Source organism: Panthera onca, chromosome D2 (genome assembly GCF_046562875.1).
Source record: "Panthera onca isolate mPanOnc1 chromosome D2, mPanOnc1 haplotype 2, whole genome shotgun sequence".
Taxonomy (NCBI): Eukaryota; Metazoa; Chordata; class Mammalia; order Carnivora; family Felidae; genus Panthera; species Panthera onca.
Genome location: NC_138349.1, coordinates 78,405,596 through 78,415,257, shown reverse-complemented (window position 1 = coordinate 78,415,257; position 9,662 = coordinate 78,405,596). Strand labels below are relative to the sequence as shown.

The 9,662-nt window shown below is 37.6% G+C and overlaps 1 long non-coding RNA gene across 1 annotated transcript in view; it reads right to left on the bottom strand.

Annotated features, from left to right (window-relative positions):
* Window positions 1-718: 718 nt before the first annotated feature.
* LOC132685512 (uncharacterized) overlaps window positions 719-9,662 on the bottom strand; it is a 188,269-nt gene continuing 179,325 nt past the window's right edge. Inside the window, exon 4 of the long non-coding RNA XR_009613150.2 lies at window positions 719-993. This is a non-coding gene — a long non-coding RNA (uncharacterized LOC132685512). The remainder of the gene's footprint in view (window positions 994-9,662) is intronic.

Genomic DNA, 9,662 nt, shown 5'->3' with positions numbered 1-9,662 from the left:
TTTTAACAGATCTCGAGCTTCTTTGTTCCAACTAAGAATCCTTCCTTTTAAACCTTGACTACTGTCTAAATACCATTTCAGAAGAATTACTGCTGACAAGATGATTAAGGGAAATAGTGACCTCCCTGACATGAGAATGTGACGGCTGCCTGGATTTCTCTTAAGTGACTCTTCACGTCTCAGTCCCATGCCCAACCACTTGGATTTAAATCTCAACTCAGGAAAATTACAAATGACTATGGTTATTGACTTTCTGCATTACTCACAAATAATGAAAAACACGCATTTTTAACTTATATAATTTTACGTAGCACATATTTACCAGGGTCAAAAATATACATAAAGTCATAGCTGAGCTAGATGAAACAGGATGTCACCTATTGCTTCAAGATCTTTTCCTTGTGACCATATCCCTTTTCTCATTTCTGGCACCAAATGTGTCTAGTTGCCCAGAGCCTTCTAGATCTTGCTCAGTTTACCCTAACCTACTCTCAAGTTGCACACCTAAGCCAGAATGTTCATGATAAACTAACTACAATCGCCCACTGAAAGCTTTTTCTCCACTGTTCTTTGTGGTTCCAGAATTTATAATGAATGGCTTGTAAACACTCATTATCATATCATTTGGAGATAAATATCTCTAAGTACATATCTGTGTATATGAACTTGGTCTTCAAGTCTTGAAGTCAATTTAATAATTAAAACAAAAAGATAATTTCTGTAGCAGTGGAAAGCTCACAGCATTAAGATTAGAAGGTTTATGAGGAGTTGGCACTGTGAGGTCACATCAGGGTAAGCCTGTCCTGGTCACTTTCACTAATAAAAGTTAACTCTTTCTCAGGCCATTCATCCAGATGAACATGTTTCAAGCTCCAGAGGTGTTTGAGACGAAACTGCAGGATTGGTTCTTACCTGTAAGACTAGATGTGGCCACCAGACCCCTGTTGTTGACATTTCAGTGATAAGCTGACTCCACTTTAAAAGGTACACTTCCTAAAAAATAAATAAATAAATAAATAAATAAATAAACAAATAAATAAATAAATAAAAATAAAAATACACTTCTTGATTGGTAAGCCACTTAAAGGGACCTGCTGTGGCTTTGTCAACCCAGACTCTTCTCTAGGTGTTAAATGTACTTCAGAAACATCTTAGAGTCCTAAGGAATATCTTCCCTCATTTGTTCTTTCAATGAATATTAATTATCTCTCTTCTTTGGGAAAAAAAACTGTGGGGACTTTGCCAAATTGTGTCACTTAAAAATATATACTCTTCTGAATCATCAGAGTGGCTGATGTGGGTGTGTGTGTGTGTGTGTGTGTGTGTGTGTGTGTGTCTTTTTATCTGCAAAGTGGTATGTTTGGATTAGCTGATTGCAAAGAACCTTCTACCCGGAAACTATTTCCATGTGTTTTCTCTATGTATCTAACCACCACTTCAAGGGGGTGAAGTACATAAACTCAAATGAGCATCTATTTTCTAGCGTTATGCAACAATATAGTTTTCTGATGCATGATTAGTTGGTAAGAAAGAAACATGAAGAGACGTGTTGTTGTGATACGGTGTTTGGGCTTGTGTTCTAATTCCACCCTTCTAATAACTATAGAACATTATGTCATTTAAACAGTCTGACCCACCATCTTGTGTTCTGCAAACTGAGATAACACTATCTATCCAGAGACTTCACAGGGTTAAGTGAAACAAGACTGAAATACACGTTAAAATGTTTGCACCATTACGGAGCTGTACAAATGTCAATTAACTACTTATGCATCCAAACTTATTGCTTTATTTAAACTTCTCTCATGGAGGAAGTTCGGAGATGATTGAGTTGGATGATAAATAAATAAGGGTGATACAGATCACAAAAATGAGCCAACTGGGAAAAGAAGAGTTTTTATAAGAAATAAGACCGATGCAAGTGTTCATTTATTTATTTTGAAAGAGAGAGAGTGCCAACGGGGCAGGGGCAAAGAGAGAGAGGAGAGAGAGAGAATCCGAAGCAGGCTCTGCATTGTCAGTGCAGACCCTGATGCAGGGCTTGATCTCATCAACCATGAGATCATGTCCTGAGCTGAAATCAAGAGTCAGACACTTAACTGACTGAGCCCCCCAGGAGCCACAATATTAGTTTTTATATAAAAATTTCAACAGGTAGTATTTTCCCATCCATGTTCATGACTCTATATATCTTCAATCTAGACCTATTTCTCTTACACAAAAAATGAAAAAATGGACACAGATAAAATTCAGAAAATGCTAAAGATGAAATGATAAATTTCCACGGAGAAGCTTCCACATAAAGTGAGTCAAAATAAAAATCAGAATTCTTTAGCCAGAAACATTTTTAAAATGGTGGAATATATGATTCAAGAGAATGGATAAGGTGGATATAGATTATTTTAAGCCAGTTCTAAAATACTATAATAAAAGAATGCCAGTGCTGAAGATTATAGCCCCTGCCTCTGCCCACTTCCCAGTTTGACACCCTTAGTCATGTTTTTTCATCTCTTTGTGCTTCCTTCCCCATGTGCAACATAAGGGTAACATTATATCTCCCTTGGATTGTTTATGACCATTAAATGCATTACTATGCTTAAGCATTTAGAGTAGAACCAAGTACATGAAAAGTGTCCATTGTTTTAAACAAAGAGAACTTCTTTTTGTTTTTAAAAGTTGTTTTTTGTTTGTTTGTTAGTTTTGAGAGAGAGAGAGAGAAAGCACGAGTAGGGTAGTGACTGAGAGAGACGGGAGAGAGAGAGAATCCCAAGCAGACACCCCACTGTCAGCACAGAGCCCAATGCGGGGCTCAAACTCACCAACTGTGAGATCATGACCTGAGCCAAAGTCCGCCGTTCAACTGACTGAGCCACCCAGGCACCCCTGGAGAGAAAACTTCTCAAAGCTCAAAATAGGTAGGCTTACAGAGAGAAAAAAAAGTAAAAAAGAGGCACTATTTGCACATTGGATATTAACATTTGATATACACGCCTTATCTATTAGTCATTGGGGTTTTAACATTACACACATATGGCAAACTTGAAATAAAGATTTAGGAACACTTATGGAAACTAAATCCACGATAGGTTTAAATAATTATTTGACACTTACATCTAGTTTTTGAGAATGCTATCTAAATGTCAACCATAAAGGTGTCTGTGCCAAACAGAAACAAGATAATGGTGTTGGTGGAATTCAGGACTGAGTCCATAGAACATTTCTGGGGTTGTTACATCAATTCAGCGAATAAAGCAGATGGTTTTGTCTCTTTCATAGCCATGATGTCGTCTCATGTGCCTCCAAAGAGATTAGTTTTACAATAAGTGTGATGCTTGTTATAATCCTACCTAGACAAGTCAATCTTCGACTTTTCAATTGACAGAAAAGTTTAGATGCAAAATCAGACCTCTGCATATGAAGGTAAGCAGGACACAATTGGTAAGCAGGTAAGCAGGACCTCAATGGTAAGCAGGACACAAATTTCCAGAATGAGCATTTGCGATAGAAATGTTATGGACAAGAACAAAGAAATTACAAATGTGAGTAAGGCAGCTTTTAGAAAGATATAGCTAAATTATAGAAATATAGGCAGTAAAAACATCTACATTAAAGAGTTTTTAAAAAGTCGTTGAAGGGAAGAAAAACATCAAATCCTGCCAGCATTAGTTCTTCCTTGAGTAGTACAAAGGAAACCTCTATTTCCTTGTTTCTTAAATTCCTTAAGTTTCTCTAAATGTAAATATTTAAAGTCCTCTTATATTTAAGGGCTTGAAAACAATATTGCTTATTTTTATTTTCTGTAGTAGTAAAATGTATAAAAGGCAGACCTTTATAGGTGGGATGCATGGCTATCTATAAAACATGATTTTTCCTTAAAATCTTAAGGGAAATTCACTTTAAAATAATAAATGCTTTGAGAGCCTTGTCATGAGATCTCAGTCAATACATTATCTCATCAAAAAGATGTCCACTAATGACAATATACAAGCACTGCCCAATTCAGCATCATGTCATCCCATTCAAATTATCTGCATGGCACTTACCACTGCTTGACCTTTTTTCTCTAAATAGTCATTCAATAAAATTTTACTGAGGACCTACTGTATCTATTGTGTTAAGTGTTGGGTATCCATCAGTGGGTAAAATAAGATAAGAAACCCATCCTCTCTGTGCTGACGGCTCAGAGCCTGAAGCCAGCTTCAGACCTATCCACCATAGGTTTTCTTCCCCTACAGTCTAAAAAGGTTTAGTAAAGAGAGAATACAGCAGAAATTGCCATACTTAAGGGGTTTCGCTAGGAACCTCCTAGAAGGTCAAACTTTAGAAAGTATGGCCCAAAAGTCAAAGTATATAACAAACTTAATGAGTGCTATTCTGGCAGGGGTGAGGTGGGGGTGAGGGATTTGATTCAGAGCTGCAGCCTGCCTCAGGCTACCCCCAGCCCACTCCTAGGCACAGAATTTAACAAAGACCTCTCCCGTTCAAAGATTAATCACTGGACCTGAAGTCTTTGAATTATTTCCCTTCTTCATTTTTATGATAAATTATCCATTTCTTGGGATGTAGATCTCAAGTCAGTTGGATTGTAAGCAGCAGATTGATGAAAGGCACATATTTGGAGATGGAAATACATGGCAAGTTGTTGACATTCCTATGTATCATCTCACGCTGAGGAAGAGCAATATTAACGAAGGCAGAAAGGTGATAGAAATGTCAAAAGAAGATTTGCCATTCATTCATTTTGGTTCCTCTTCAGCAGTGCTGGTTTTCCATCGACTGCTTATGTATTTGGTACGGTATTTCAGAATCGCGTTCCTCCTAGGGCAAATGGAGACAGGTTGGATCAAAGTGGGAGAGACACAGGTGAAGTTGTTGCTGTGATATTTCTGGCAAGCATTTCTCACCCTCATGTCACAGCAAACAAAGAAATGTGATAAATGTATACATATATATATATATAATAAATATACATATATTTATTAAATATATCAATATAAATATATATAATATAAATAATAGATAAATACATGTATATTTATTAAATATATAAATATACAATATATATATTGCTGATTTTAGCAAGAATAAATGGATAAGCCAGGAAAAAGATTTGCAGCAATGCCTTTGTTACAATATTTGCTGTATCTGTGATCTAGTATCTATGTACCTTATCTTGAGAGCAGCAATACATTTTTCTTTGCTAAAACCTTTCTTCCAACACTTTATTCCATAGTATATGGGTTTATTAATTCTACCCATAGATCCAGAACTGCATATTCATTGACGTTTCTAATCCCTTGGCCAAATTACTTGATATAGAGATGTACATTATCCAAATTGACCCAATTAGCTATCTGAAAACATATCACCTTTCCGTTGATCTAGAAGCCCTATGGAGTTTGACAGTATAACTCTTCAATTTTAAAATTTCCATACACTTGTGACGCCAGAATGATCTTAATCAGTGCAAAGTTAACTTTGTGGTTGGACAAATTCGTAGTTTATTAAAGATACCGAATTTGCTTATAAACAAAGAATGACAAATGGTAGACATACTTCTAGAAACAGAACAAAAAGGAAAGTCAGACCTCAATTCAAGGTTTTCTTTACTTTTTCAAATTATTGAATTAACTCTAAAATACTGTTTTTAAGTAAAATTTTCTGAATTTCATAAACCAAGCTCTAGTTTTTTTACATTTCAACATTTTTTTTTCTGAGCTGAAGAAAGGTTAAGTCACCAAGGCATAAGCAACTGTTTAAAATGCAAAGGTAATTTCCAGGGAGACAATTTCAGACTTTCAGGGAGGTAGGTCAGTCTTACATATTTCCTTTTTTTTTCCCTATGCAAACAAATGATAGAGGGAAAAAATGACAAAATGTTCTTTTTCTCTTTTCCAAACCCTATTTGCCCATGTGCAAAGACACAGCAAACATGCAAATACACACAGTTTGCCACAATATTTGCAGAAGTCGTTCTCTCGGTGACAAGTTAATGGAAGTGGAATACCCTGGCTGCCGGTTGAAAATCAGAAATGATCCCAGGTGACTAAATGATAAAACATTCAGAACTGGATTTTATTTTCAATCGAAGTGAATGTATTTTTCAAAAAAAATTATTTTCTTTCCAATATTTCAGACATTTCAGCGCAAGTTTGTTAGTGTACTTGAAATCACCGTATTTAAACGCAGAGTACTGAGATTACTCAACATCTTAGTATGTAAACAATCATCACCTTCCTTGACAGCTAAGAAAAAGGATCAGTAGGGTTCTTCTTATCTTGCTCTAGGCTTCACTTCGAGAAAATTCTAGGTGATGGACACTGTGCTAAGGGCCATGAGCATAATTAATGGCTAATATCTTTTCTGCTTATCTCACAGACACGGGAAAATTCTAGGTGATGGACAATGTGCTAAGGGCCATGAGCATAATTAATGGCTAATATCTTTTCTGCTTATCTCACAGACAGTTCCAGTTCTGACTGTGTGTCCTCTCTCTTTCTCTCTGTCTCTCTATCTGGTCATTTTCTGTCTTTGTCTCTGCTTCTGTGTCCTCTATTTCTGTGTTCCTTTCCCCCCCGTCTCTTCCACCCTCTGGTTCTCATGTCTATCTGTGAACTACAATAGTCTTCACTGTGTCTCTGCCAGCCATGGTAATAGAACCAGGACTTTGGAGGTTAGGCGTACTGGCCAACACATGGGGAAGGTAATTCTCTTTGCTACTGCTGCTTGCTCACAAATCTCTGTTGAAACATCAAAGAGATGATAGCTATGGTTTGCATTGAGTTTTTACACTCTTAGATCTGCTGGTCACTAAACTTCACAAAGATTACTAACTGAGGATATGTTAAGGTTGACAGATTAATACGTGAAGAATGAATAGCAGATTTATGAAAAGAAAGTTCATTTGCTTCTCAATCTCGGGTAAAGCTAACCCCAAACAAAATTCTAATTGCAGAGCAGATGTCCCAGGAAATACCAGCTCACACTGTCATAAATTCAGATCTGCTATGACCTAAAAGTAATGAAATACTCCAGAACTATTTCCTATATAACATGAGAAAGGCACTTCTTAATACTTCCATTGACTAGAGAATCTCAAACAAGATACTTAGTGAAGCCCTCGGTCAATGCAGGAATCATAGATTTCATAAATGATATTTCGGCAAACACAGGATATGCCTCAAAGTGTGATATATATTTCAAGTTTTAGGGTTATTTATTGAAAGACATTTAAAATTATATTCTTGGTATCCCTTCCTGAATCTATTTTCATCAGTGTGAATGTTTGAGAGTATTTCCACAGGTTAAATTAATTCCCCAAAGGGATTAAAGAAGAAATAAATCATGCAAGGTCTACCTCACAGAAATTCAAACTTTGCAAGGTATTTGCAAAGTAGGAAAGTTATGACATGTTTGATGTGAAAATGGTTTTAAACAACTCAGCATGAAATTGACTTATGAGGTCTTTTGGTCTTGGCAACTGTGAATTTGTTCATAAAATCATCTTCCCAAAGTGCCAAATCATTGCATTCCTATACGCCCTGCCTTGAGATAAAGAAGGCAGCCACACAGTTTAACAATATTTTATCTAAGTGATTTTTTTATCCACTTATAATTGACCATTTCACACTTCAATATGTTTCATCCAGTGCTGAAAGAAGTCAACAATAAAATGCAGGGAAAAGCCCTGTAGGAGATGTTTTCAGAACTAAATCTAGTGACAAAGTGAACACTGTATGGGCATTAATGCATGTTCTCACTTGCATACTGGTATCGTCAGTCACATGTCTGCAGCAGACACTTGGGTTAGCAAGGATTAAGTATCTTCCCCACACCCACGTTGCCAGGCTCCAGAAATTGGCCCCAGGCTGTCTCTTCTGCAATACTCTGCCACTGCTACTACACCACACAAAACATCTGGTGGGGGGTGAACAAGGAAATGGGAAGAGAAGCCTGTCCCCCTAGGAAAGCAATAGGAATTTGTAGCCACTAGAGCATCTACCCAAGTCCAAGCCTCAGGGAAAACATCTGCAGCCTCCGTATCAGAGTCATAGATGGAAAGCTTTCTGCGGCCTAGAATCAAAGTTGGAGAAGGTAGTGATGGTTTGCTGTGGGAGGGAGAGATACCAAGATGGCTGCCTGGAGGAGCGGAGAGGAGGAACTTTTGGGAAAGGTGAAGGCAAGCAAGGCGCAAGAAATTATGATCTATCCTTGATTAACACCCTCCACAAGGAATTGCACCTGAAGGAACTACTAACTGATTCTTTTATTAATTAATTAATTAAAATGTTTATCCTTTTATTGAGACAGGTGGGGGAGGGGCAGAGAGAAAGAGGGGGACATAAAGAGAATCCCAAGCAGGCTCTGCACTTTCCGCACAGAGCCCCAAGTGGGGCTCGGACTCATGAACTGTGAGATCATGACCTGAGCCAAAATCAACAGGCTGACACTAACTGGACTGAGCCACCCAGGTGCCCCTAACTGACTGTTTTAGTTAAAAAATTCTATTTATTTGCTATGAAATAATTAAGATACAAAAAAAGATGCATAAATTGTTGTTTCAAGGGTGACTGGGGTGGTTCAGTTGGTTGAGCATCCAACTTCAGCTCAGGTCATGATCTCACAGTTGTTAAGTTTGAGCCCTACATCAGGCTCTCTGCTGACAGCTCAGAGTCTGCAGCCTGCCTTGGATTCTGTGTCTCCCCCTCTCTCTGCCCCTCGCCCTCTTGCACTCTGTCTCTCTCTCTCTCTCTTTCTCTCAAAAATAAACAAACATTAAAAAAATGATAAAAATTAAAAAGAGTCGTTTTAGACAAGGAAACCTGAAGGAAAGGAAGGTTTATTTTTACTAACTGGTAGAGAAGAGAGCTTCTAATGGAAGTGCTTTGAAATAAGCAGGGAAGGATTTTTCTAGGATTTGGGGGAATGGAGACACTGAGGACAAGTAGCAGAGGTTTTGGGAATGGAAACGACTTTTCAAGCACTGTGTCATTCAACTTTTCAGTCTCTCAGAATGTTGGTTAGCGTGAAAGTGGACACAATGACACTCTGCCGGTCCCTTGAGAAACACACAGGAGGTTATACCCAATGACTTCACTTTAACAGGGCCAAGTGGTGTGAATTGATCCTGAGGAGAATGTTATGGGAGCAGAAGATTCCAGGTCGTCAGGAAAACTAACTATATAACAAGTTCTAGAACTTAAGAATAACAATATTCCACTACAAAAATATGTTCTTTGTATATTCCCTTTCCCACTGCCTCCCATTACCTCCCTGGCAAGTAACCACTATGGAATATACATTTAGGTGAACTAAGAACTTTTACCCAAAAGTGTATCACAATACTCTTATCTTGGAACGTTACTTTTTCCATTTTATTCTTGTATAAAGAATATTACATGCAATCTCATTTTTTTTTCTTTTCCAAAGTGTGTTTGTAGGAGTCATGCATGTTAAAGGGGTGGCTCTAGTTCATTCGTTTGCCCCTTACGACTTCTCTCCTTTAGGAATGTACAACTTTTTATCCAGTTGCCAATTGATGGAATCTCGATTTTTAAATTTTTTTTTAACGTTTATTCATTTTTGAGACAGAGAGAGACAGAGCATGAATGGGGGAAGGTCAGAGACACAGAATCCGAAACAGGCTCCAGGCTCTGAGCTGT